General features: G+C 40.0%; 1 protein-coding gene and 1 long non-coding RNA gene across 3 annotated transcripts in view; one reads left to right on the top strand and one right to left on the bottom strand.

Annotated features, from left to right (window-relative positions):
- The window catches only part of LOC117524426 (radixin), a 111,588-nt gene that overhangs the window by 35,951 nt on the left and 47,709 nt on the right, over window positions 1-27,928 (top strand). The window lies entirely within an intron of this gene.
- On the bottom strand, window positions 1,676-26,856 carry LOC117524427. Its single transcript, XR_004564770.1, has 3 exons — window positions 26,826-26,856; window positions 4,368-4,372; window positions 1,676-1,747 (listed from the first exon to the last, which is right to left on the bottom strand). It is a non-coding gene; the product is annotated as an uncharacterized LOC117524427 (long non-coding RNA).

Genomic DNA, 27,928 nt, shown 5'->3' with positions numbered 1-27,928 from the left:
AATGACTTTCATTCCCCTTCTCTCCAGAGCATATGTCCACCTCTCCAGATTCATCTCAGCTTTGTCTCTACTCTCACTCCAGATCAGAATGTCATCAGCAAATATCATAGTTTACAGAGGCACCGCTATGATCTTGTTCATGAACCTGTTCATTACCATTGCAAAAAAGAAAGGGCTCAGAGTTGATTCTTAATGTAATCCAACCGCCACCTTGAATTTGTCATTCCTACTGCACATCTCACTGCTGGCACACTGTCCTTCTATCCTGCATCACCCTCACATACTCTCTGCCAATCCAGACCTCCTCATGCAATACCGCAACTCTTCTCTTGACACCATTTTCATAAGCTTTCTCTAAATCCACAAACACACAATGCAACTCCTTTTGGTCTCCTCAGTACTTTTTCATCAACACTCTCAGAACAAATGGTGCATGTGTGGTGCTTTTTCTCTACATGAAACCATATTGCTGCTCACAGACCTTCACTCTTTTTGAAGCCTCCTTCTGCTACTCTTTCCCATAGCTTTATGCTTCATAAACTTTATGCCTCTGTAGTTATTGTAGCTCTGCACATCACCCTTGTTCTTAAAAATCAGAACCAGCATACTTCTTTTGCACTCCTCAGGGATTTGGTCCTTTAGGAATGTGCTCTGTTTTGGAGCCAGCCTCAAGTGGCCAGTCAAGGAACTGCACTTCAGCATTGGCTTCATCTAATGGCATTGGGGGTTTGCCGCTTGAGTTAAGCAAACCTTTTACCTGTTGACGGTCTGTGAAGTTGAAGGAATAAAACATTTATATACCATGGAGCAGGTTAGAGCTTAATCATCTCGCTGACTGAAGAATATCTTCTTTCTTGTTGTTTTATGCATGATGACATGATTATGGACAAATTCAGGGTTTCACTGCAAACAGTGTTGTTAATGTTATTGATTTATTGGGTTTTTTGTAGTTCAGTTGTTTGTCAGTTTAGTTAAGATTCATGTTGTAGTTACCGTGAGTGAGTTACGTGCCATGTTGTCACTACCATGAGTGAAAAGGTAGTACTTTTGATGTCTTCCGCCACTGTCTCTGTGGGTTTATAAAAATAAAAACGTGCGTATATAACTTGTATCACGGACAAACTGGATAGAGCTGACATTTGCCATTTGGTATGCGTATGTATTTTGGGTCAAGGATGAATGCTGCCAAAATGGAACATTGATGGGACTAATATTTTTAGACAAACTATGGATATTAGCTAACGGCACTGAACAATGGACGCTGATATTTACATTCTGGACTCACATGTCAATCCAGCAGGGGGCAATAAATCATCTATATATTAAAAGCGTGTGTGATTTTTATGTAGTAAGTTCAATGTAAGTGCATAATATAATTGTAAATATGTAATTTAATAATATAATTGTAAATATAATTGTAAAAATACATGGATGACATAAGAAAGTGAAAACACATTTCTGTTGTGGTTTATTTAAATATCAGATCACAAAATAGAAGTAATAATAAAAATAATAATAATAACAATACTGATAATTAGGGCTGAAACGATTAGTCGAGTAACTTGAATAATTTGATTTAAAAAAAATGTTAGAGGCAAATTCTGTGCTTCGAAGTGCATATGTGAGGCCTGTGTGTGACGCTGTAACGTCCCCAGGAAAAAAGAAGACTAGACTTTATTCGGATTTGATCATAGTTTTCATCGACAGGGTGCAGAGCGGATTTATCAAAGTGGCTTTTGTGGAAAAGCTGTACTTTTGATGGGAGAAGGAAAAAATTGGAAGTGTAAGTAGCGAGAGGATGATTGAATAAATGAGAAAAGATGAAACGTGCACAAGAGATGGACAGAAGCCGAGTGAGATGGAAAACAGTGAGACATGCAGTTAACATATGAAATAAAATTAATACAGTCATACAGGTCCATCTGCTGGATTGATTTGTTTTGGGGTTTTTTTTTTAACATGTTTTGCCAGAGCACAAGAGATGTGCTGATGTCTTTACTAAGTCTCACAGTATTATCAAAGCACATGTATAAGGTGTTCAGTATGAGTTCCGTAATCTCATCCTCATATTCTCAGTTTATCGGCGCTACACGTGGTGAGCCATTTGTTATCGGTTTTGTGCAGCAGGTCTGAGTGCTTTAAGTTTAAAAAAGAAAAAAAAAACTTCTCACTGTCATCTCACTGTGTCTCACAGCATGGTGGTGATGTGGTGAACAGAGTTTTGTTTTTAATGACATGCTGCCATTTGTGAAAAAAAATCTAACAAACTTAAAATTGTCAAAATACTGAAGGTGGTCTGGTGTGACACAGTGCGACTTTAAAAACAAAACAAAAAACACACTGCAGCGTACATTCATCCAACGCTAATGACAAGCGCTGTAATCCAATTCAAAAACTTTTAGTGAAAAAAAATGTACATTTACAATCTCTCATGGTGCTAAAGTGCCTGATCAACTCTCTGCTGTTAACAGATTAAAGTTGCTGTTTAACATTTTATACATTATTCATGACCTATGTATAGCATCAAATGACATGAAATATAACACAAAACAATGAATTTTAATTTAATTTAAATTTAATTGGCTCAAGTTGTAACTGACAATAGATTAAAAAACATGACATATCTTGAATTATTTGGGACTCACATTTTCAATACCTATAGTGTGTACCAGGATTTGGTGGTCAAAAATATGAATGCAAACCCTGGTTTAATCGGTATTACTCTGTACCTTAGTTGTACTGCAGTTCTACACAAAGGGGAATTGATAAGCCATATAAAAATACATTGACTTAGTTTCACTTTTCTGCATAACTAAAGTCGTATGTGAAGCAATTTCTTTTTCGTTTTTCCCCCATTTTGTTGAAATTTTAATGGGAAAATTTCATTTGAAATGGGAGCATATTAAATATCATGGTAACAATTTCAAACATTAATTTTTAACACGAAAAGTTGTATTTTGCTTTAATTTATGTGCATAATGTACAAGGTGGCTGGTATAAATGGTCTAACAGGGCTAAACCTTCCCTGTCAGCATGCGTTGGACAGACAAAAAGTAGAGCTGCAAGAATTAATAATATAATGCAATGCTAAAATGCCCTCAGCCATATGAGCATTGTTTTCTTTATAATTCACAGTTGTTTAATTGGTATCCCAATGCAAAGTGTGTGTGTGTCTGTCTATCTATCTATCTGTCTATCTATCTGTCTATCTATCTATCTATCTATCTATCTATCTATCTATCTATCTATCTGTCTATCTGTCTATCTGTCTGTCTGTCTGTCTGTCTGTCTGTCTGTCTGTCTGTCTGTCTGTCTGTCTGTCTGTCTGTCTGTCTGTCTGTCTGTCTCAACAAAAATATAAATGCAACACTTTTGGTTTTGCTCCCATTTTGTATGAGATGAACTCAAAGATCTAAAACTTTTTCCACATACACAATATCACCATTTCCCTCGAATATTGTTCACAAACCAGTCTAAATCTGTGATAGTGAGCACTTCTCCTTTGCTGAGATAATCCATCCCACCTCACAGGTGTGCCATATCAAGATGCTGATTAGACACCATGATTAGTGCACAGGTGTGCCTTAGACTGTCCACAATAAAAGGCCAAAAAACCATCTCAGGGAAGCTCATATGCATGCTCGTCGTCCTCATCGGGGTCTCAACCTGACTCCAGTTCGTCGTCGTAACCGACTTGAGTGGGCAAATGCTCACATTCGCTGGTGTTTGCTACGTTGGAGAGGTGTTCTCTTCACAGATGAATCCCGGTTCACACTGTTCAGGGCAGATGGCAGACAGCGTGTGTGGCATCGTGTGGGTGAGCGGTTTTCTGATGTCAATGTTGTGGATCGAGTGGCCCATGGTGGCGGTGGGGTTATGGTATGGGCAGGCATCTGTTATGGACGAAGAACACAGGTGCATTTTATTGATGGCATTTTGAATGCACAGAGATACCGTAAGGAGATCCTGAGGCCCATTGTTGTGCCATACATCCAAGAACATCACCTCATGTTGCAGCAGGATAATGCACGGCCCCGTGTTGCAAGGATCTGTACACAATTCTTGGAAGCTGAAAATGTCCCAGTTCTTGCATGGCCGGCATACTCCCCGGACATGTCACCCATTGAGCATGTTTGGGATGCTCTGGACCGGCGTATACGACAGCATGTACCAGTTCCTGCCAATATCCAGCAACTTCGCCCAGCCATTGAAGAGGAGTGGACCAACATTCCACAGGCCACAATTGACAACCTGATCAACTCTATGCGAAGGAGATGTGTTGCACTGCATGAGGCAAATGGTGGTCACACCAGATACTGACTGGTATCCCCCCCCCCCCCCCCCCCCCCCCCCCAATAAAACAGAACTGCACCTTTCAGAGTGGCCTTTTATTGTGGACAGTCTAAGGCACACCTGTGCACTAATCATGGTGTCTAATCAGCATCTTGATATGGCACACCTGTGAGGTGGGATGGATTATCTCAGCAAAGGAGAAGTGCTCACTATCACAGATTTAGACTGGTTTGTAAACAATACTTGAGGGAAATGGTGATATTGTGTATGTGGAAAAAGTTTTAGATCTTTGAGTTCATCTCATACAAAATGGGAGCAAAACCAAAAGTGTTGCATTTATAGTTTTGTTGTGTGTGTGTATATATATATATATATATATATATATATATATATATATATATATATATATATATATATATATATATATATATATATATATATATATATATATATATATATATATGACATGCAGCTTAGGTGAATTGGAAACTTTACAATTGTCCAGGTCTCCCTTGATCTCAATGGGCCTAACCCAGTTAAATAAAGGTTAAATTAAAATTTACATTAATTATAAAGATCCTATTGTCTTATGCATAATTTGTACATGTTCAATTAATCTATTTTGTCATGTGATAATTTCACAAGGCCCACAATGGAAATAAGTGTTTATGCTTTATTGTGTTATCAGTGTGTGTTATTGACACATACACCTCTGTATGTTTATACTGGTGTTGCAGAATAAACTCAATCAATCAGTCTTAAACAAAATTGTATTTACATTTTAATGGCGTCGCAGGAGGGTGTGTATGCACTCATACATGGGCTTTTGACAAGAGCGGAAGTTAGCGTACATGGTGATGTCCGTGAAATGTCTCGTAAATCACTCCAGAGGTGTTATCGGGTTCCAAAAACAGCCTTTTTCAGTTTTAGAAATATTTATTTCTCATTAAATTTGCATAATAATGACAAGAGGTTATATTTACACACAAACGAAACAGAGTTTGCAACTAGCTAGACCAACCTGTGATGTCACCACGCTACATGGGCTTTTGACAAGAGCGGAAGTTAGCGTACGTGGTGATGTCCATGAAAGGTCTTGTAAATCATTTCAGAGGTGTTATCAGATTCAAAAACAGCATTGTAGAATTGTTCATTTCTCGCTAGCTTTTACATAATATATGACAAAGTTTTGTTAACACACAAACAAAACAGTTTTCAGCTAGCTAGACCAGCCACTGACATCACAGTGCCGCTCTACTCTGATTGGCTATCACCCCACCCCTCAAAAAACAAAGAAACAAAAAATAACAGAATGAAACAGAATAAATTTTTAACCTCTTAAAATATGTTAAGGTTAGCCATCTTTGAACTTGTCCAAGGTCTGTGTCCCAAGAATAGTCACTGTGAATTTGAAAACTCTGGCAGTAATAGGACTGGACCTATGCTGAGCACCAACAGATGCAAAGTCTTCGCAGTACCCAGTGGCCATATTTGATGACCTCGTCTGAAAATCAAGTTATTAATAGACTGTTAATTATTTTAATGTTTTTAAGAATATATCCAAATTTGATTAATTTGGCTTCTTAAATGTGAGCATTTTGTACTGTATTTAGTAGTTTCTTGACTTAATTTATACAGTAAATATATTTAGGTTGTGGACAAAACAAGAATTTGAGTATGCTTGTCTGATTTCACAATTTTCTGACATTTTATGGACCAAACAAGTAATCAATTAGTTGAGAAAATAACTGAGGGACAGATGAATTGATAATGAATATAATCATTAGCTGCAGCACTTAACAATAAATGTCAGTGCTCTGCAGTGTCACTTTTTTTTTTTTTTTTTTTTTTTTGCTATTAGCGTGGTAATTGTAAGACTGGGAAAATTGAAAGTAAAAATGTCATGGAAAGTTTGATGCACATAAGGAAGGCTAATCATAGTACAAATGTGCTATCCTGTGAACAGCATGTGGCTGAGTCATGGTCGGATGCAAAAATATCTCAGTGCTTCACAAAGTAGCATTTGACAACCCATGGACTAAGGTCTTCTTAAAATGCCTTTTCAGAAATGGACAACAGATGATGAATCATGTCGATTTTACACCTGCTTGGGTAGTTGCCATCCAGGACCCAAAGATTTCATGGATGTGGCAAAGCGCGATACGTGAGCATGCTCCTGGACCTATCTGATTAATAACCCTTCTCATATATGCAACATTTTGAAATTCCAAATGAAACATTAAACAGAAAAAGGAGTAATGTGAGACTACACACTGTGAATCTATTGCTGCATGGATCCTGGAGGTGCAGAGTTAAATGTTGCCAGAGAAAGTATTGATTTTTTTTATTTTTTTTATTTTTTATCTTTCTTTCATGTCTTGGTCAGCTTATTTTTGTGTTCTTCCAACAGCACTCCTGTGTTTCTGTGCGCACGTGCGGACGAGTGCGCCTGTTGACCTAAGGCATGAGTTGCGGTGGGACATCATGCATTATTGATTTATGGTTGCGTTGTGCACATGTTGCCCCTCCTGGTGGTAGTGTCCCCTGGGGTTTGGGGAAGGGGGGCATCAAGCCTTTGCTGAAGCTTTAAATATTTCATAGGGCCATTTTCATTTGTATAATGGGAATTATCCAAGTCACTACAACTAATTAGAGGGAGGGTGTGAAGTTCAACACTACATCACATCTCTCCGTCACAACAAATTCAAGTGATTGCTTCATTGGATTGTAGGAATAAACAGGTGATCAGTATCTTCCGGGGCACCCATCAATCTCTGGTTCTTTTTGCTTTGATTTTGGGAATTCCATCTAGCTTGGTGTTCTCCAATAACATGTTTGAACACTGAGTGCAGAGTCATCAAAAGTACATATTTAATACCAATTAGACATTTAAATATAAGTAACAAATAAAAATAAGTCTGTCCACCCACCCATTTTACTGCAGTATTACAGTTCTGGTCAGAATTACTGCACTGCACTGTGAAAGCGGCTTTAAGCTATGCTGCTCGTTGGTGTTTTTTTTCACTCGAGGCACTCTTCAAACCTTTGATTTGAAGTGACTCGCAGGTTGAAGTCAAAACAAGAAACAGTCTAAACTACCAAGTTACTGATTAATTTTATTATTAATATTGACGTTAGGTAGTTCATTGTGTTAGCAGACATCTGTGCTTCCAACTCTGCTGCTAATTGGCTGGACAATAATGGCAAATGTTAAGTTTTGTAGCATTTCCATGGTTCAATATTTGCTGAACGTGTTAACAACACACTAAAGGACAGCCTGAGCAGCTTATAGAGGTTGTATGTCCATGGTCATTAAATACATTAATTAGTTTCATTTATATAACAGCTGAATGGATTCTTGTCATATGATTGGTGCTTTGTATGTCACATGACATGGATTAATTCATACCATTTGTGTTGCATTGCATTCAGAGTGTGGCTTGGTTCCATTTAGAGTGCAAATTTGGTTTCATACGTTTGGAACATTGCACTCTCACACGCAAGCGTGCACGTCCTCGTGCACACGCGCACATGTGATCACGCACATGTGCATGCATGTCCTCAGGCACGCACACGTCGCACACACATGCTTGCGCATGAGTACACAAAACCAATCCTCTGTGCTGCCTGGAGGTTGTTAGCAGGAAGAAAGAACAAAAGCTGGACTCATTTCTGACGTGATTTTTTTTTTTTGCTGCACTGAGGACGTATACAGTCTTATTTTTGTTGTTCACGCATGCACAAGCGCCGACCAGGTTGCTGTGTGCGCGCGGGGGACACGACTCTCCTGAGACATAATTTGAGCTAACTGACACTGCTAATTCTTGTAAGATACTCACAAAAGAAATCCACTGTGCTGTCTGTTAGCAGGAAGAGAGAAAGAAAACCTTGACTCATTTCTGACATTACTTTTTTTTTCGCTGCACTGAGGAGGTACACATCTGGACCCAGCCGGACAGCGACATGATGACTTGATTGAGTTAACTGACGCTGCTACACACACACACACACACACACACAAAATCCACTCCGCTGTAAGCTGTCTGGATGCATGAAGAGCTGCTAACATGAAACGCTGATGGGATTTTTGGCTGGACTGAGGAACTACACAAAGTCTTTTTTTTTTTTTTTTTTTTTTTTTTTTTTTTTGAAGTCCGAAGTCAGTGCACAGCATCACTGGACTACACGTCACAGTGGAACACCAAAATGTAAGTCCCTTTTCTGTTGTTTATAAATTAATAAAATATCAAATGACAATGATCTATTTTAGCCGTTATATAAAACAAATAATGAATGTTTTTACATTCTTTCAATGGCAAAATATTTAATTCAGTGAAAGCTGAAACATACCATTCAACTCGGCTTTGCCTCGTTGAATGTTATTTTCCAGCTTTCACCTCATGAAATATTCGTACCATTGAACTCATAAACATTCATTATTTGTATACCAACAGCTGAGGTTATATGTGTTTGTGTGTGTGTGTGTGTGTGTGAAGTGAGTGACAGAGGAGGAGTGTTGAACTGAAATCCAGTTAAATGCTTCTTAATACTGATTATACTACAAGTACTGCTAAAATAATCTGCTGTGGCTTTGCACCACACACTCATTTCAAATGGCCACCTATTGTGTCATTTGTCAATCACCCTGTGTAGTGTTTAAGCTAAGTTCTGTCTGATAACTGGACTCATCCAAATCTCGGTCGTCGTCGCTCGTCTTGTTGTTGTTGTGTGATCATTGTTTATTGTGCTGAATGTTTTTTTTTTTTCCTCCATCGCTGCTGTGTGGTGCAACGCAGCAGCTATGAAGGCTTTTCTCTCCCAAGTTTACCTTGTGTGTGCTTTTATATGTGTTCACGTACCAGGCCGGCTTATGTGTGTTATGTGGCCTTGGCCTCTACTGGTGGTTGGCTCTCACTGCGGTATTGTATCACTTCCTGTTCCGGAGCACAGCGGTGTTTTTCTGTATCTGTTAGCTGTTTAATCTGCGCAGTTAGATTGATCTAGTTATCTAGATTACGATTTGTTTCCCAGTGTAATCTTTACGTGCCTTAACTAAAGCACTCCTTCTGCTGAATCACCTCTAAATTATTTACACATTATTCACTTTGCGTGTTTTTAGGAATCCGCTAGCTTAGCGTAGCTACTAGCTCTTAGCCGATTTAGCATGGCGGCTTCTCCTGTCTCTCCCGCACTTTTCTGCTCTGGATGTGAAATGTTTAGTTATTCCTCGGCCTCCTTTAGCAGTAACGGTACTTGTAATAAGTGTAGCTTATTCGTAGCTTTGGAGGCCAGGCTGGGCGAATTGGAGACTCGGCTCCGCACCGTGGAAAATTCTACAGTTAGCCAGGCCCCTGTAGTCGGTGCGGACCAAGGTAGCTTAGCCGCCGTTAGTTCCCCCCTGGCAGATCCCGAGCAGCCGGGAAAGCAGGCTGACTGGGTGACAGTGAGGAGGAAGCGTAGCCCTAAACAGAAGCCCCGTGTACACCGCCAACCCGTTCACATCTCTAACCGTTTTTCCTCACTCGACGACACACCCGCCGAGGATCAAACTCTGGTTATTGGCGACTCTGTTTTGAGAAATGTGAAGTTGGCGACACCAGCAACCATAGTCAATTGTCTTCTGGGGGCCAGAGCAGGCGACATTGAAGGAAATTTGAAACTGCTGGCCAAGGCTAAGCGTAAATTTGGTAAGATTGTAATTCACGTCGGCAGTAATGACACCCGGTTACGCCAATCGGAGGTCACTAAAATTAACATTAAATCGGTGTGTAACTTTGCAAAAACAATGTCGGACTCTGTAGTTTTCTCTGGGCCCCTCCCCAATCGGACCAGGAGTGACATGTTTAGCCGCATGTTCTCCTTGAATTGCTGGCTGTCTGAGTGGTGTCCAAAAAATGAGGTGGGCTTCATAGATAATTGGCAAAGCTTCTGGGGAAAACCTGGTCTTGTTAGGAGAGATGGCATCCATCCCACTTTGGATGGAGCAGCTCTCATTTCTAGAAATCTGGCCAATTTTCTTAAATCCTCCAAACCGTGACTATCCAGGGTTGGGACCAGGAAGCAGAGTCGTAGTCTTACACACCTCTCTGCAGCTTCTCTCCCCCTGCCATCCCCTCATTACCCCATCCCCGTAGAGACGGTGCCTGCTCCCAGACTACCAATAACCAGCAAAAATCTATTTAAGCATAAAAATTCAAAAAGAAAAAATAATATAGCACCTTCAACTGCACCACAGACTAAAACAGTTAAATGTGGTCTATTAAACATTAGGTCTCTCTCTTCTAAGTCCCTGTTGGTAAATGATATAATAATTGATCAACATATTGATTTATTCTGCCTAACAGAAACCTGGTTACAGCAGGATGAATATGTTAGTTTAAATGAGTCAACACCCCCGAGTCACACTAACTGTCAGAATGCTCGTAGCACGGGCCGGGGCGGAGGATTAGCAGCAATCTTCCATTCCAGCTTATTAATTAATCAAAAACCCAGACAGAGCTTTAATTCATTTGAAAGCTTGTCTCTTAGTCTTGTCCATCCAAATTGGAAGTCCCAAAAACCAGTTTTATTTGTTATTATCTATCGTCCACCTGGTCGTTACTGTGAGTTTCTCTGTGAATTTTCAGACCTTTTGTCTGACTTAGTGCTTAGCTCAGATAAGATAATTATAGTGGGCGATTTTAACATCCACACAGATGCTGAGAATGACAGCCTCAACACTGCATTTAATCTATTATTAGACTCTATTGGCTTTGCTCAAAAAGTAAATGAGTCCACCCACCACTTTAATCATATCTTAGATCTTGTTCTGACTTATGGTATGGAAATAGAACACTTAACAGTATTCCCTGAAAACTCCCTTCTGTCTGATCATTTCTTAATAACATTTACATTTACTCTGATGGACTACCCAGCAGTAGGGAATAAGTTTCATTACACTAGAAGTCTTTCAGAAAGCGCTGTAACTAGGTTTAAGGATATGATTCCTTCTTTATGTTCTCTAATGCCATATAACAACACAGTGCAGAGTAGCTACCTAAACTCTGTAAGGGAGATAGAGTATCTCGTCAGTAGTTTTACATCCTCATTGAAGACAACTTTGGATGCTGTAGCTCCTCTGAAAAAGAGAGCTTTAAATCAGAAGTGTCTGACTCCGTGGTATAACTCACAAACTCGTAGCTTAAAGCAGATAACCCGTAAGTTGGAGAGGAAATGGCGTCTCACTAATTTAGAAGATCTTCACTTAGCCTGGAAAAAGAGTCTGTTGCTCTATAAAAAAGCCCTCCGTAAAGCTAGGACATCTTTCTACTCATCACTAATTGAAGAAAATAAGAACAACCCCAGGTTTCTTTTCAGCACTGTAGCCAGGCTGACAAAGAGTCAGAGCTCTATTGAGCTGAGTATTCCATTAACTTTAACTAGTAATGACTTCATGACTTTCTTTGCTAACAAAATTTTAACTATTAGAGAAAAAATTACTCATAACCATCCCAAAGACGTATCGTTATCTTTGGCTGCTTTCAGTGATGCCGGTATTTGGTTAGACTCTTTCTCTCCGATTGTTCTGTCTGAGTTATTTTCATTAGTTACTTCATCCAAACCATCAACATGTTTATTAGACCCCATTCCTACCAGGCTGCTCAAGGAAGCCCTACCATTATTTAATGCTTCGATCTTAAATATGATCAATCTATCTTTGTTAGTTGGCTATGTACCACAGGCTTTTAAGGTGGCAGTAATTAAACCATTACTTAAAAAGCCATCACTTGACCCAGCTATCTTAGCTAATTATAGGCCAATCTCCAACCTTCCTTTTCTCTCAAAAATTCTTGAAAGGGTAGTTGTAAAACAGCTAACTGATCATCTGCAGAGGAATGGTCTATTTGAAGAGTTTCAGTCAGGTTTTAGAATTCATCATAGTACAGAAACAGCATTAGTGAAGGTTACAAATTATCTTGTTATGGCCTCGGACAGTGGACTCATCTCTGTGCTTGTTCTGTTAGACCTCAGTGCTGCTTTTGATACTGTTGACCATAAAATTTTATTACAGAGATTAGAGCATGCCATAGGTATTAAAGGCACTGCGCTGCGGTGGTTTGAATCATATTTGTCTAATAGATTACAATTTGTTCATGTAAATGGGGAATCTTCTTCACAGACTAAAGTTAATTATGGAGTTCCACAAGGTTCTGTGCTAGGACCAATTTTATTCACTTTATATATGCTTCCCTTAGGCAGTATTATTAGACGGTATTGCTTAAATTTTCATTGTTACGCAGATGATACCCAGCTTTATCTATCCATGAAGCCAGAGGACACACACCAATTAGCTAAACTGCAGGATTGTCTTACAGACATAAAGACATGGATGACCTCTAATTTCCTGCTTTTAAACTCAGATAAAACTGAAGTTATTGTACTTGGCCCCACAAATCTTAGAAACATGGTGTCTAACCAGATCCTTACTCTGGATGGCATTACCCTGACCTCTAGTAATACTGTGAGAAATCTTGGAGTCATTTTTGATCAGGATATGTCATTCAAAGCGCATATTAAACAAATATGTAGGACTGCTTTTTTGCATTTACGCAATATCTCTAAAATCAGAAAGGTCTTGTCTCAGAGTGATGCTGAAAAACTAATTCATGCATTTATTTCCTCTAGGCTGGACTATTGTAATTCATTATTATCAGGTTGTCCTAAAAGTTCCCTAAAAAGCCTTCAGTTAATTCAAAATGCTGCAGCTAGAGTACTGACGGGGACTAGAAGGAGAGAGCATATCTCACCCATATTGGCCTCTCTTCATTGGCTTCCTGTTAATTCTAGAATAGAATTTAAAATTCTTCTTCTTACTTATAAGGTTTTGAATAATCAGGTCCCATCTTATCTTAGGGACCTCGTAGTACCATATCACCCCAATAGAGCGCTTCGCTCTCAGACTGCAGGCTTACTTGTAGTTCCTAGGGTTTGTAAGAGTAGAATGGGAGGCAGAGCCTTCAGCTTTCAGGCTCCTCTCCTGTGGAACCAGCTCCCAATTCAGATCAGGGAGACAGACACCCTCTCTACTTTTAAGATTAGGCTTAAAACTTTCCTTTTTGCTAAAGCTTATAGTTAGGGCTGGATCAGGTGACCCTGAACCATCCCTTAGTTATGCTGCTATAGACGTAGACTGCTGGGGGGTTCCCATGATGCATTGTTTCTTTCTCTTTTTGCTCTGTATGCACCACTCTGCATTTAATCATTAGTGATCGATCTCTGCTCCCCTCCACAGCATGTCTTTTTCCTGGTTCTCTCCCTCAGCCCCAACCAGTCCCAGCAGAAGACTGCCCCTCCCTGAGCCTGGTTCTGCTGGAGGTTTCTTCCTGTTAAAAGGGAGTTTTTCCTTCCCACTGTAGCCAAGTGCTTGCTCACAGGGGGTCGTTTTGACCGTTGGGGTTTTACATAATTATTGTATGGCCTTGCCTTACAATATAAAGCGCCTTGGGGCAACTGTTTGTTGTGATTTGGCGCTATATAAAAAAAAATTGATTGATTGATTGATTATGTGTTACGTGTGTGTCGTCTGTTGTCAGGAGGCCGGTCATGGTTTGCTCAGCCCTGCTTTTGACCAAGGCAGGGATGTACATCTGGAGCTGGTACCCGGGCGCCTAAAGGCGACTTCTGCTCCTAACTGGAAATTAGGATGGGTTAAATGCAGTAGACACATTTCATTGTGCAGGGAACATGTTCCTATGTGCATATGACAATAAAATTCTCTTGAATCTTAAGAGGAACTGATTGGAGTGTTTAACCAAGGGTATGTAAACATACAGTGTCACATACAAAGTAAATTGAAATATTTTACATTTCATTGAATTTCTCTTACTGGTATTGAACCTGGTATTGAGTATTTGCATTGGGTTTACTGTTGTTCATATGGACTGCTAGTAGTTTTGGTATTGTTATTTCTGTTTTTCAACCAAGATTAAATGATCCAGTGCTAATGTACACAAGTGTAACATTGAAGCTAGTTGCTAATGGCAAAAGTACTGTTTCTGGAGAATTGTAATGGTCACAGCTGGTCGTGTTATAGTGGAGAGTGGAGTGTTGAGGGATGGGTTATGCCTATCATGATATGTACAGTAACATATCATGATGGCTGTGCTTGATCCTTACTTTATTTTGCACTTTTTAAAATGTTTACTCATGAATTAAATAATAAAATACCTTGTTAGATTTTTCTGCAGGTGAACTGGTGGACAAACGTTGAAGCATTGACAGTATGGCAGCGTTTATAAGCAGCAGACAGGTGGTTTTGTGAAGAAGGCAGTGTTGTCCTGGTTTCTTGTAAAGCCTGAGTTAACTAGCTTAGCTACAAACTGCTTCTAATTATGGTTGACTCTGTCACACCGGGCTGGTGGCATGCACACATTAGTCTTCTCTTTAACTGTTGCTGTTCCTTATGTTCAACTTGAAGATGGTGGAAGAATGGTGGTAAACACAAGAGTAAAACTAGGAGTCTGAGACAGATTTGTCTTTTCATCTGGGCCACCACCTCATGAATAAAAACTGTTTCTGAGAAGCTGCAGAGCAGCAGGTCCACAGTTTCTTAATTAACTCCCCTCAAAGCCATTTAAAGATGCCAATCATGTGTCACCTTTGTGACTCTAGTCTTGTTGCGGTCAAGAAACGAGAATCATCCTACGTTCCACACCAGAGTTCTTATTTGTTCCTTATTAAATTTTCTTGGGGCAGCACACACGATGGTTCTCTGGCATGAACTGGACCCGCTTTGCTGGTTCGTAAACTGAAGTTACTCATGTACAGGAAATAATAATAATAATAATGATCTGTTTTGTGGGTCTAACTGCAGAGCTCCATGCTCTGCTCGGCTCTCTGCTGAGTAAAGTTGGAAAGATAGATTTTATTCGGAAATAAGAACTTCAAAGCGAATCACCATTTTAAATCAAATGACACCTCTTTCCAAACGTTGTGATACAGATAACAAACTACAACTGACCAAAACAGTACCCCCCCTCCAAAAAAAACAAAAACAAAACAAAAACTGAGACGTCTTCCTGTCTGAATTACACTGATCTTGACAAGCATCGCAGGCGGCTGCAAGACCACAGCTCAGAGGCTATGGTGTTAAATTTGTCTCATTAATACCTGAAAGGAAATGCTTTTGAGAAAAAGTGTTTGGGTCTGTGGGACCCGTTTTCAGTTTTTGCTTAAGGAAAATGGTATGAATATATATATATATATATAGAGAGAGATATATATAGATATATATAGAGATATATATAGAGATAGATAATATAGCAGGATTGTTTTACACCGGCGCGGCTCCACCTGAAGCCCGAGGCGCCAGCGCAGTTCCACTGGCGCAGCTTTACCGAGGCCCGAGGCGCCAGCGCGGAGTTATCTGACCATGGGTCCGAAGAAGGCACTGACGGCGGAGGAGGGAGACGATATCAAGAAGTCTTTTTGTCTGAGGAAATCTCTGTGGTTAAAATGCAGCAGAAATCCATTATGGAGCTGGTGGAAGAAGTGAAGGCTCTCCGGATCCAGAATGCCGAGAAAGACTGGCGTCTGGTGTACCTGGAGAACCGTGTTGCGGAGTTGGAACAGTACACAAGGATGAACAACGTTATTATTACAGGAATTCATATTAAACCTCGATCCTATGCACGGGCGGTGTCAGAAGACAGCGGAGGGGAGGCCAGTGAGCAGGAGGCCAGCTCAGTGGAACAACAGGTGGCTGACTTCCTGCAATCTAAAGGTATTCAAATGGACTGTAATAACATTGAAGCATGCCACCCCCTGCCCAGGAGAGAGGATGGAGACAAGCGAGCAGTTATAATGAGGTTTGTCAACAGAAAACATAAAATGGCATTGTTAAAACAGGGACGGAAACTTAAAGGAACAAACGTATTCATCAATGAACATCTGACCAAAAGAAACGCAGACATCGCCAGGAAAGCTTGTTTCTTAAAAAAGCAGGGAAAAATTCAACAGACATGGACATCCAACTGCAAAACATTTATCAAATTGAATGGAACACCAGAACAAGCGACGGTTATGGTAATCAGGAACATCGAGGATCTGGACAAATATGACCAATAAGGTATGAGGACACAAACACATCACAACACCATGACACAGACCAGAGGAACCTATTCATCTACTACCTATTCATCTACATCTGGAGACAAGAAGGATATAACTCAAAGGATTGCTGATCATGGAAAACTAGAACTGAGAACATTTAAATACACAGACCACAATGTACTGGACTTGGAGCACGATATAGACCCGGACAATAATTTCTTCTCAAATATCAATGACAGTTGTTGCTATTATACAGATGAACAGTTTAATCGGATCATTAAAACGGATAACAAATTATCAATAATCCATTTCAACAGCAGAAGTCTATATGCAAACTTTAACAACATTAAAGAATATTTAAGTCAGTTTAAAAAAATATTTAACATAATTGCTATATCAGAAACATGGATCAATGAAGATAAAGGAATGGATTTTGAACTGGATGGATATGAATTTAATTGTGTAAACAGAAAGAATAAGAGTGGAGGAGGAGTGGCTGTGTATGTGGATAAGAACATGGATTATAAAATAGTAGACAATATGACAACTGTGATTGATAACTTATTAGAATGTATAACTATTGAAATATGTGAAGAAAAAAGCAAAAATGTATTAGTCAGCTGTATATATAGAGCACCAGGATCTAGTATTGAAACATTCACTGACTGTATGGGGAAAAAAGTTCTCAAAAACTAATCAAAAAACTGTGTTCATTTGTGGTGACTTAAATATTGATCTACTCAATCCAAATAAGCATAAAATAACATGAATTTATCAGTATAATGTACAGTATGAGTTTATATCCAAAAATCACCAGGCCAAGCAGAATTACATCCCATAGTGCTACCTTAATTGATAATATATTCAGCAATGATATTGAGAATAACACTGTGAGTGGATTATTAATCAGTGACATTAGTGATCATCTACCAGTTTTCATCGTTTATAATAGAAACCATCGGCGGAATCAGCCAGAGGAGAAAATAAAATACAGGCGAGTGCGGACAGAGGAAAACATGAACACACTAAAGAAGGATTTACAGGAGCAAAACTGGGAAAAGGTATACAGTGAAAGTGATGTTGATAGTGCATATGAAACTTTTTTACAAATATTTACATCATTATATGATAAAAATTGTTCAATTAAACAAGACTACAGAAAACAAAAAATCCAAGCTCGACCATGGATGACGAAAGGGTTACGAAATGCATGTAATAAGAAAAATACACTGTATAGAGAATTCATAAAACTAAAGACTAAAGAGGCAGAAAATAGATATAAGAAATACAAAAATAGATTAACTACTATTATACGGGTCTGTAGGAAGGAATATTATAGTAACATATTATATAATAACAAAAACAATATTAAAGGAATATGGGATATATTAAATAGCATTATCAAAAATGGTAATAAAAAACAGAGTTACCCTCAGTATTTCATTGATAATAATGTCAAGAAGGAAAATAAGGATGAGGTAGTCAACGGTTTTAATAATTTTTTTGTAAATATTGGACCAAGCTTGGCAGAAAAAATTCCCGATTCCCAACCTGAGGATTGGGATAATAATCTCATAGAAAGAAATCCCTGTTCAATGTTCCTCACAGCAGTGGATGGAAAAGAAATTATAGACATTGTGAATAATTGTAAATATAAAACATCTACCGATTTAAATGAAATTGATATGGTGGTGGTAAAACAGGTCATTGAATGGATTGTAGAACCATTAACATACATCTGTAACTTATCATTTCAAACCGGTAAATTTCCCAATCAAATGAAAATAGCTAAGGTTGTGCCGCTGTATAAGACTGGGGATAGACACCACTTCACAAATTATAGACCTGTTTCTTTGCTTCCACAATTTTCCAAATTATTAGAAAAGTTATTCAATAATAGATTAGACAAATTCATAAATAAACATAAATTACTTACTGATAGTCAGTATGGATTCAGAGCACATAGTTCAACATCACTTGCATTAATAGAATCAGTTGAGGAGATTACAAACGCCATAGACCACAAATTACATTCAGTTGGAATATTTATAGACCTTAAAAAGGCTTTTGATACAATCAATCATGACATATTTGTTGGGAAAGTGTAAGTACACGGACCCACAACAGGGGGCGCAAATGAACGGACAATGGAATAGGTCAAATAACACTTTACTGTTGTGAATGTGCACAACAAACACTACAGATTACAATAATGGAAAAAAGTCAATTCACAAAGGTGTCGTGTGGGCAGGCTCGAAGATAGGAGACGCCTCTCCAAAGTAGAACCGGAACCACACGATTTCTCCGCCACCAGACCCCGGGAATACTGGAGCCGCCAAGTCCCGAACTCCCAGGTGGCCACTGCCTCCGCGTGTCGGACCTGGTACTGCTGGCGAGGAACAAAGAACAATTAAAGGAGGGCGCGTTTGCACCCAGGAATCCGAACGGTAGGAAAACTACCTCCACCTCTCGTTGGAAAAATACTCCTTAGAACAATGCACAAAATCCAAAAAGGATACAATTCGTCAGCTGAGCTACGTTACCTTCTAGGTAGAAACGATATCTCGGCGAAGAGGTGGAGACGTTGTCCTGCTGATATACTCCTGACATCAGATGATTGGTAACAGCTGTTGCAGGTAATGCGTGACAGCTGTCACCCTGGCTGCTCCTGTGAGGCGGCTGCGCCCTCTGGTGCCTGGAGCCCGCACTCCAGACAGGGCGCCCTCTGGTGGTGGGCCAGCAGTACCTCCTCTTCTGGCGGCCCACACAACAATATTAATCAATAACCTTGAACAGTATGGGATTAGGGGGTTGGTGTTGCACTGGGTGAGAAGCTACTTAAGTAACAGAAAACAGTTTGTGAAGTTGGGGGAATATACATCATCATGCTTGGACAATGCTTGTGGCGTCCCACAGGGGTCAGTATTGGGTCCAAAACTGTTTCTAATTTATATAAATGATATTGTCAATGTTTCCAAAATATTAAAATTAGTATTATTTGCAGATGACACAAGCATTTTTTGTTCAGGGGGGGATTTGCAGGAGTTACTGAGGAGGATCAGTATAGAAATGGGAAAATTGAAAATATGGTTTGACAGAAACAAATTATCATTAAACTTAAGTAAAACAAAATACATGTTATTTGGCTATTGTAATACAGACATACAGGTTCAGTTACAAGTCGAGGGGGTAGATATTGAAAGGGTACATGAAAATAAGTTTCTGGGGGTGATAATAGATGATAAGATAAACTGGAAGACTCATATAAAACATATACAAAGTAAACTGTCAAGAAGCATTTCAGTTCTAAACAAAGCGAAACATATTCTGGACCACAACTCACTCCGCATTCTTTACTGCTCACTAGTTTTACCATATTTACAGTACTGTGCAGAGGTATGGGGTAATACTTATAAAGGTACAACACAATCACTATCAGTAATGCAGAAAAGAGCTATAAGAATTATTCATAATACTGGCTATAGAGATCATACAAATCCACTATTTTTACAATCCAAATTCTTAAAATTCACAGACTTGGTTCATTTTCAAACAGTACAAATTGTGTATAAAGCAATAAACAATTTACTTCCAGCAAATATTAAAAATATGTTTTTTAACAGATCAGGGGATTACAGTCTGAGGGAGAAATTTAATTTAAAGCATCAGTGGGCACGAACAACATTAAAAGGTTTCTGTATTTCTGTCTGTGGGGTGAGGATGTGGAACAGATTGGGAGTGGGGCTCAAGCAATGTCCAAGCATGAACCAGTTCAAACAGCGGTACAAAAATATGTTTTTTTCTAGGTATAGGGAGGAGGAAGTGTAATGAGGGTTAGGGTGTTTTTGTTTTTTGCTTCGGCTTGTAAATATATAGTATTTTGTATGTAAGTAGGTATGTGTAGGTGTATATTTGTTTGTGTATATATGTATATGTGTATATATGTGTATGTATGTATGTATGTATATATTGATATATATATATATATATATTGATATCGGTTTAGGTGTGTAGGAATCTATGTGTATATGTGGCAAAGGGTATTACTGGTTGTGGGGAAGAAGGGGTAGGGATAAATAAGCTGATGCTTCACCCTACCCCTTTTCGGACATGTTGGGTACACAGTAGGAACTTTTTTGTTGTTGTCTTTACTGATCTATCTTGTAATTGTTGTTGTATCAAATGTTCGAAATAAACAGTTTTCATTCATTCAAGTACAGATTTTCCAGTGGCCAATTACGTATTTATTTACTTTAGTACTCAATAAAATGTTGTTGACATAGAAAACCTGTAAAGTCTACTTTTAGCACACAGAAAAGGAGGTATTGATAAGGAAATCGATAAAGAATCGGATCGATAAGCAGAATTGATAATGGCAGCAATATCGATTAAAATCTTATCAAAACTCATCCCAACAAATTTGAGCTTCTCCTTCTGTGGATGCAGGAAAGATATTTATGCATGCCATGATTTTGTTCCACATACGACTTGCTGCATTTCATGTTGGGGGAGGCTGGTGAAGCCCGAAGGTGAGATCAGAATCAAGTTTGCCAAGTAAAATTTCACTGACTTTTTTTTTTTTTTTTTGCATGACAGTAAACACAAGAGAAATAAAACCAGTACTATAACTTCAGGTGCAAGTAGAAATATAGGTCTACATTAAAAATGGACAGCGATTTTAAAAAGTGAGAGCTTTGCAGTATATACAGTGTGCTGTCTAAAGGAGCACGTCCTGTGGTCGTGCACCAGTGTGCAAGGTGATTCACCAGAGCATGTGCAACAGATCGCAGAGTGTGGTGCAAGTAAAAATAGTCCACGTGGGATGTGCATTAATGGAACACAGAAACAAACTCTAAAAGTTCTGGACAAAATGCATTAATTAGAGATTTTTAGGTTTTTAGATTTGTTTGATAAAATTTCATATGCTTTGCTCCTCCTCCACGATGTGGTTTTGTGTGCAGTCACCCAGAGGGTTGTATGAGATCCTTCAGAATATCATCTACACAAGATGGTACCACATGTTTTCGGCGCACTGCATTTGGGCAATCGGTCCTTTCTGTCAAAGCCACTAAACAGTGGAACACCCTGCCTGTTGAAGTGAGGAGCTGCAGCTCAATTACTGCTTTTAAAACTAATGCAAAGCTGATAAATATTTTATTGTCTAGTTTTGATATTGTTTTATAGTTTCCTTGGTCGTCTTTGATAGACGTGCGCACTCGTTTGTGAATAGGTACTTTTGCACTTTTTGTACTGTGCTTGACTTTGTATGTTTTTTCTTTCTCTCTGTTGTTGTGTTCTGTTTCGTTTTGACCTGCCAAGGGACTGCAGATGGGAATGAGCTTGTTCCTATAGTCTTGGTACGGTGCATCATTGTAAATGAGAACTGGTTCTCAGTTGACCTACCTGGTTAAATATATGTTGGAAAGAAAGAAGTGCATCAAATGGTGAAATTTATGTTTGTAACTGTACATTGTCCCTTTTTAAATAAGGTGAAGTAAGCGTATTTGTTGAGGTAACTACTTCATGCTTGTTTTGTGTAGCTTGTTGCCTTAATGCTTAATGGGTAGAATGCAGTTCTGCGCATCTCTGCTGCATTGAGCACAAAGTACTTCTTCATGTGACTGGGCACTGCTGGGATAGGTTCCAGACCCCCATGAGCCTTAACTGGAATAAGCGGTCTTTGAAAATGGATGGATGGACACTCTCAGTGGTGAAAGATATGATGAGTACAGTCATGTAATTTGCATTTAGTCATTCACAAGATGTCAAAAAGATTTTAGGATGTGTCACCCAGTCCTGCTGCTGTGGGGTCGACTGTGGAGCTCAGCCTTCTACTCTGGACCGTGACAAGTATTTGTTTGGCCAATAAAAATGAGTTGATGTTCCTGAGACAGCAAACAAACATTTTTATATATTTGGCCTACCTCAACAGAACTGCCTGGCATTCTGTTGTAGAACCCTGTCTGGGTCTGCCTGCCCCCGGGCCCATATTCTGAATTCTTAGATTAATTTGGTGAGTTTATCTCTGATTTGGCAACCCGTGTCAATAACATTCTGATTGTTGGTGACTTCATCATTCACGTAAATAGGTCTTCTGTGTAGGCTCTCAGTTGTCCAGGTGGTTTCCATAGTAGAGAAGCTTGAATCTTCGACTGGACTGGGTTGCTTGATGCAAGGACATTTCGCTTCAAATCGCAGAAGCTTCCTCAGCTAACATTCTTGCACTGGTGGTCTGACTTCTGTCTTGACTCTTGTAGAGAAGAATAATCAAGAAGTCACAAAAGCTGGAGTTTTAAACCTAACCAGACCCCTCCTACCAAGCGGCAGACTGCTATAGGCTAGTGACTAAACAATAGCTCTAATCAGCACCTATTGTGCTCTAGTTAGCCCCCTCCTAATGACAGGGCAGCTGTCCCTCTCCTGATGGCTCCCTTAACGACTCTGCTGATGACGTGAATGACTCATTACCATGAACAAAAGACTGAAACTGCTTTGACCTGAGTACCCCATTGTAAACAGGGGACAGAGGTCCACTGGCACCCTCTCTGCGGTGCTGGTATAGCCTTTTGTGTAAAGGTTGCTTAGTCTCACCGATGTAGTGTTCGTTACAGTTTTCCTGACATCTGATAGAATACACTACATTGCTCTGTTTGTAACTAAGGATCCTGTCCTTAGGGTGAACTAATTTCTGTCTCAAGGTGTTAACCGGTTTAAAGTAAACTGGGATTTTGTGCTGTCTGAAGATCCTCTGTAGTTTTTCCCCTACTCCTGCTAAATAAGGCAGAGACACTCCTCTTCTTCTTGTCTCTGTCTCCTGTCTATCTGGTCTCTTTGTTCTCTGGGACTTCTGCACTTTGTCCAGGGACCATCGTGGATACCCACATACTGTGAGGGCTTTCCGGACAAGTTGTTGTTCTTTAGCCCTTCCCTCTGCAGTTGTGGGCACCTGTAGGGCTCTGTGTTGAAGCGTCCTGATCACCCCGAGCTTGTGTTCAAGGGGGTGGTTTGAGCCAAAGAGCAGATATTGGTCAGTGTGAGTTGGTTTTCTGTAAACCCCTGTCTGGAGTTGCCTGTTCTCTCCAATCATAACATCACAGTCCAAGAAGGCTAAATTAAATGGTGACAACACATGAATAAATGATTGATGGTAAATAAATAAATGGTAAATGGTTGATGACACATGGGTTAAAATCAAGCAACAGGAAGTTGAGGACTTTACAGAACACATCAACTCGGTGGACACCAATATCAAGTTCACACGTGAGGATGCCAGAAACAACCGTTTAGCCTTCTTGGACTGTGATGTTACGATTGGAGAGAACAGGCAACTCCAGATGGGTTTACAGAAAACCAACTCACACTGACCAATATTGGCTCAATCCACCCCCTTGAACACAAGCTCGGGGTGATCAGGACGCTTCAACACAGAGCCCTACAGGTGCCCACAACTGCAGAGGGAAGGGCTAAAGAACAACAACTTGTCCGGAAAGCCCTCACAGTATGTGGGTATCCACGATGGTCCCTGGACAAAGTGCAGAAGTCCCAGAGAACAAAGAGACCAGATAGACAGGAGACAAAGACAAGAAGAGTGTCTCTCCCTTATTTAGCAGGAGTAGGGGAAAAACTACAGAGGATCTTCAGACAGCACAAAATCCCAGTTTACTTTAAACCAGTTAACACCTTGAGACAGAAATTAGTTCACCCTAAGGACAGGATCCTTAGTTACAAACAGAGCAATGTAGTGTATTCTGTCAGATGTCAGGAAAACTGTAACGAACACTACATCGGTGAGACTAAGCAACCTTTACACAAAAGGCTATACCAGCACCGCAGAGAGGGCACCAGTGGACCTCAGTCTGCAGTTCATCTCCACCTTAAAGACACTAACCACACGTTTGAGGACAAGGACGTTAAAATATTAGCCAGAGAGAAGAAATGGTTTGAGAGAGGGGTCAAGGAGGCATTCTTTGTGAAACGTTTGAAACCCAGCCTTAACTGGGGAGGGGGTCTGAGGCACGCTCTGTCCCCTGTTTACAATGGGGTACTCAGGTCAAAGCAGTTTCAGTCTTTTGTTCATGGTAATGAGTCATTCACGTCATCAGCAGAGTCGTCAAGGAAGCCATCAGGAGAGGGACAGCTGCCCTGTCATTAGGAGGGGGCAAACTAGAGCACAATAGGTGCTGATTAGAGCTATTGTTTAGTCACTAGCCTATAGCAGTCTGCCGCTCGGTAGGAGGGGTCTGGTTAGGTTTAAAACTCCAGCTTTTGTGACTTCTTGATTATTCTTCTCTACAAGAGTCAAGACAGAAGTCAGACCACCAGTGCAAGAATTTTAGCTGAGGAAGCTTCTGCGATTTGAAGCGAAACGTCTTCGCGTCAAGCAACCCAGTCCAGTCGAAGATTCAAGCTTCTCTACTATACGAGGGCTGTCCATAAAGTATAGGTCCTTTTAATTTTTTTCAAAAACTATATGGATTTCATTCATATGTTTTTACGTCAGACATGCTTGAACCCTCGTGCGCATGCGTGAGTTTTTCCACGCCTGTCGGTGACGTCATTCGCCTGTGAGCACTCCTTGTGGGAGGAGTTCCTTGTCGGAATTCCTTTGTCTGAGAAGTTGCTGAGAGACTGGCGCTTTGTTTGATCAAAATTTTTTCTAAACCTGTGTGACACATCGAAGTGGACATGGTCCGAAAAATTAAGCTGGTTTTCAGTGAAAATTTTAACGGCTGATGAGAGATTTTGAGGTGACACTGTCGCTTTAAGGACTTCCCACAGTGCGAGACGTCGCGCAGCGCTCTCAGGCGGCGTTATCAGCCTGTTTCAAGCTGAAAACCTCCACATTTCAGGCTCTATTGATCCAGGACGTCGTGAGAGAACAGAGAAGTTTCAGAAGAAGTCGGTTTCAGCATTTTATCCGGATATTCCACTGTTAAAGGAGATTTTTTTAATGAAAGACGTGCGGACGGGTCCGCGCGTCGGCTCGCAGCCGCCGTGACGCTCCGCCACAGGAAAAACACCTCTGCTGGAAGCCTTAAGGACAAGTTGGAACATGTCCAGCTGTTAAACAATTTCTCATATACTCACTCCACTGAAAGCCATCAAAAGCCGCCTGGATTTTACAAATGGTTATCAACACGGAGGTGTTTTTCCTGTGCCGCCGCACCGCGTCGGCTGCGTCCTGACGCGCGGACCCGTCCGCACGTCTTTTATTAAAAAAAATCTCCTTTAACAGTGGAATATCCGGATAAAATGCTGAAACCGACTTCTTCTGAAACTTCTCTGTTCTCTCACGACGTCCTGGATCAATAGAGCCTGAAATGTGGAGGTTTTCAGCTTGAAACAGGCTGATGACGCCGCCTGAGAGTGCTGCGCGACGTCTCGCACTGTGGGAAGTCCTTAAAGCGACAGTGTCACCTCAAAATCTCTCATCAGCCGTTAAAATTTTCACTGAAAACCAGCTTAATTTTTCGAACCATGTCCACTTCGATGTGTCTCACAGGTTTAGAAAAAATTTTGATCAAACAAAGCGCCAGTCTCTCAGCAACTTCTCAGACAAAGGAATTCCGACGAGGGGCTGGACGACTCCTCCCACAAGCAGTGCTCACAGGCGAATGACGTCACCGACAGGCGTGGAAAAACTCACGCATGCGCACGAGGGTTCAAGCATGTCTGACATAAAAACATATGAATGAAATCCATATAGTTTTTGAAAAAAATAAAAAGGACCTATACTTTATGGACAGACCTTGTAAATAAGTCTTCTGATCCCCTCTGCAAATCATTCATGGACATGATAGATATATTAGGATTCCAGCAATGCAATCAGGGTTCGTCTCACATTAGTAGAAATACTCTGGATTTGGTCCTCGTTAGTGGGATCACTGTCATAAATATAGACATGGTGTCTCTTGCGTCAGTGGATTCACAACACTTACGGTACTTGTTAAGTTTATTGTCTCTTTGCCTTGTCCACTGGAGCAAGACACTCATCATCACAGCGACACATCAACTCCTCAACTACAATTTGAACTTGGAGCCAGACTGCCTGATATCTTAGCATCACTACGGAAATAAAAGGATTAATTAATGAAATAGTTTTGCTTGGTCACCAAAGTAAAGGTCAAACAAGGTCGACGTCCATTGGAATCTATGACGTATGGCACCCCGTAACATGTTAACTAAGCATGGCAGAAGGTGCAAACTATTCCTTTTTAAAAATGCTATTAACTCAACCAATAATTTGCTTTTTTTTTCCCCAAAATTGGAGCAACTTTAACTTTTGACCCCTGTACAAACTGAAATTGATCTTTGTCACCATTTTTGCAGTTTTTTTTTCCCTATAACTCCATGGAATTCAGTTATAGATGGTCCAGACTATACCTTTTTGGACTTATGATCAGACAAATAATGTGGTATAGTTTTCAACATGTTTGGAGAACTCAAGAGTTCAGTTTTTCAAAGTTATGTGCAATATTGTCAAACATCTTGTGCAAATATCTTCCAGCCATTTAGCATAAAAGTGTTGTACTTATTGTAAAGATAAAAAATGTTTACTGTTTCTGTACTTGGTCAAAATAATTTCCTTCGAGATAAAGTTGATCTTTATCTTTTATCACAAAGTCTGCTTTCTTCCACTTTCGAAACATAGCGATGGTTCGTCCCATCCTGATGATGGCTGATGCAGAGACTCTGATTCATGCATCTGTCTCTTCTAGACTGGTCTACTGCAACATTCTCTTCTCTGGTTTACCGCAATCCTGTATTAGGGGTCTCCAGTTTGTTCAAAATACTGCTGCCAGAGTTTTGACAAGAAGCAGAAAGTTTGGCCACATTACATTGATTTTGGCCTCCCTCCACTGGCTTCCTGTCTCTGTGAGACATCCACCCATCACTAATTACAAAATAAGTGTTTCATGTGGGATTCGCCTCTAATATACTCCTGGAATTACATCCTAAAACTAGAGAATAGAAGGGGTGGAAGGGCCCAAAATATGCAAATGTATGTTAATTAGGTATGAGCATCAAAGGAAGCAATCAGACAACTGGAAATCTTGTATCTGCCATCAAAAGAAGGACTGAAATGGTATCCAAATTCACCTGTATTGTTAGTATGTTATTTCTGAGATATATCAGAAGAGAATAGGAGGACTAGTTTGGTAAGGTTAGAATTTCCTCGTGTGAAGCGCCTTGAGGCAGCTTTGTTATTTGGTGCGCTATAAATAAATTGAATTGAATGGATGTTTCTAGATAACAGTTTGCCGTGTGTGTGTTGCTTACTCACATTGAACATCACCTTAACGGCTTAAAGCACCAGGACTATAATGTTGTGCTGTGTTACGGGTAGAGAAGATTAGCTTTTTCTGCTCTGTGCATGTGCGTGTGTGGCTCTCAGGTCAGTTGAGGTGTCTTGTTTTGTGTTGTCTGAGTACATTGTCGCCTCAGGCATTATTTGTGTGTTTGTTTTTGTTCTCTTCAACACACACAGCCAGCAAACAATATAAATACTGATGTTTTGTCCTGAAGGCAGCTTCTTTTTGTCCCA

Source organism: Thalassophryne amazonica, chromosome 14 (assembly GCF_902500255.1).
Source record: "Thalassophryne amazonica chromosome 14, fThaAma1.1, whole genome shotgun sequence".
NCBI lineage: Eukaryota > Metazoa > Chordata > Actinopteri > Batrachoidiformes > Batrachoididae > Thalassophryne > Thalassophryne amazonica.
This window is presented reverse-complemented; position numbering and strand designations above follow the sequence as displayed.